Below are 2,340 nucleotides of genomic sequence, written 5' to 3'. Positions count from 1 at the left end.
AGGTGTGGCTTGGTCCTATGATGGTGTCGTCAGAGTAGATAATAGGGGAAGGGCAACAGGGTTGTTACAGAGATTTGGTTCCTGGGTTAGTGTTTCAGTGGTGTGATGATTGTAGTTGCTGATGAATATTTGCTTCCGGTGTGGGGGCTGTCTGTAAGCATAGGATTGGCTGCCTCTCAAAGGCTATGAGAGCGGGGGATTCATTTTTTAGGATAGGTGTAGATCGTTGATGATACGCTGAGAGGTTTTAGCTGGGAGCTTTAAACGTGATGGCCAGTAGTGTTTCTATTTATTTTCCTTGTTGGGCCTGTCTGTAGTCGGTGACTCCTGGGTACCCGTCTCGCTCTGTCAGTTTGTTTCTCACTTCGCGGCAGTTGGGTATTGTAGTTTTAAGATTCTTGATAGAGATCTTGTAGGTGTTTGTCGGTTGAAGGATTAGACAAATGCGGTTATATCTTAGGGTTGGCCTGTCACAAGAATCGTGTGATGTCTCCTGGATGGAAGCTGGAGGCATGTAGAATAATTCATAGCGGTAAGTATTTTTAAGAATTCTTGATAGAGATCTTGTAGGTGTTTGTCGGTTGAAGGATTAGAACCAAATGCGGTTATATCTTAGGGTTGGCCTGTCACAAGAATCGTGTGATGTCTCCATGGATGGAAGCTGGAGGCATGTAGATAATTATAGCGGTAAGCCTCCTCATCAATTATTGGGAGTGGACCACATCCACCCTGACTGTATTGGCCTTCAACATGGTTCTCCACTTGTAAAGTAACTCCCTTTGTTGCCGGCACAAAGTGCCAGAGGCAAGCAACAGCAGTTCGTGGCCCGGAGTGCGTAGCGCCAATGAACACACCAGGGTGGAGAAGCAAAACACAAGTTTATTTGAGCTCACATAAGGTGCGAGGGAGAATGCAATCTCAAATCTTGCACACCTAAAACAAGCAGTTTCTTCCTTTTATATCCCAGTTGTTTACTACAAAACTTTTTCTTGATGATTAGCTGATCTCTCTCCCCCCTTCTTTCCCATCCAGCTGCAGTATCTTTTCTCACTCAATCTTTTTGTCTTTCCCCTTCCTTCCCCCTCTCTGCTGCTGAGACATGTATACAGTATCTTAAAACGGCCTTGAGCGTGCTTTAGCCTAGCTTCAATGTATTACAGCAGAGAACTATTACAACCAAAAACTAACTGCTAACACTACATTTTTGCAGCTATTAGTACATTAGGTTACACTAGGTTACACAAAGTGTTTAACATGGAGGAACAATGGTTCATTGAGGCCTGAGCAGGAGGGCTTCATCGGCAGTCGTGATCTTCCACCCTCCCGAGCTACCTAGATTTAAGCCTAGTGACACCAACAACTTCTCTTCATGAGTCTGTATATATTTATGCCTGTATCTGTAATTTTCACTCCGTGCACCTGAAGTGGGTTTCTTATCACAAAAGCTTATGCCCAAATAAATGTTAGTCTTTAAGGTGCCACCGGACTCCTCGGGTTTTTTGTGGATACAGACTAACATGGCTACCCCTCAGATACTTAAAAACATTGAATTGTCAGAACTACTGATATAGAAAAATGTAGCTTTTATTAACTGCGATGTTACTTGACAAATTCCACATATACAACATGTGTTCACACAAACCAACTGAAAAATGACCAACTTTTAGTCAAAGCCTGGTCTATAGGACACAAGTCTCAGACCTCCTCTGTCTTTGCTGCAGGATATGAGACACTTGTACCCTTCAGGATTGTAGCGACTTGCTTACTGGCCTATTTAGGGTTCAAACAGAGGGACTGCCTTCTCCGGTGTAAGGCAACTCAACTGCTATATTATCTTGCAAGAAAGACTTCTTGGTGGCAGGGGCCTCTCTGTGGCCCGCACTGATAGGTCCACAAGGTAAAAGCTGAGAAGGTCTCAAGCTTGTAAACTTTTACACGTGTATTTAATTTAAGTAACCCATCCTCTCCCCATCCACCCCCTCCCTCCCCAGGGCTCCGCCCCCACCCCGTCTCCAGCCAGCCCGGGCTGTGCCCCGGACTCGCACTCTCCCCGCGCCTAATGCCAGCGGGGACGGAAGCCGGTAGGACTCAGCGCGCTGGGAATCGATAACTCGGCGCTCGCCCCCGCTTCTGCTGGAAGCGCCGAGTGCTCGATAGAGCAGCTGACTCGCTGCTGGGCCCCTCCGCGCAGCCACGGCCATTTCCCAGCCGGCCCGGAGCGGTGAGCGGGGCGGGGGGAGCGCGTCCCCCGAGCGGAGGGGCTGCTACATGGAGCGGGAGGAGTTCTGTGGGGGGGGCTATGGGGGACAGGGTTTGGGGGCCCTTGGGGAGGAGTTCTGT

General features: G+C 48.2%; 1 protein-coding gene across 3 annotated transcripts in view; it reads left to right on the top strand.

The window, feature by feature from the left end:
- Window positions 1–2,140: 2,140 nt before the first annotated feature.
- Window positions 2,141–2,340, top strand: part of VAMP4 (vesicle associated membrane protein 4) — a 51,573-nt gene continuing 51,373 nt past the window's right edge. For 2 of the 3 annotated variants that reach the window (XM_075067973.1, XM_075067975.1), the window contains exon 1: window positions 2,141–2,221. The gene's annotated coding sequence lies outside the window, so the exon portion shown is untranslated. The remainder of the gene's footprint in view (window positions 2,222–2,340) is intronic. The other variant, XM_075067974.1, reaches the window with a different exon arrangement.

Source organism: Chelonoidis abingdonii, chromosome 7 (genome assembly GCF_003597395.2).
Source record: "Chelonoidis abingdonii isolate Lonesome George chromosome 7, CheloAbing_2.0, whole genome shotgun sequence".
Taxonomy (NCBI): domain Eukaryota; kingdom Metazoa; phylum Chordata; order Testudines; family Testudinidae; genus Chelonoidis; species Chelonoidis abingdonii.
This window is presented reverse-complemented; position numbering and strand designations above follow the sequence as displayed.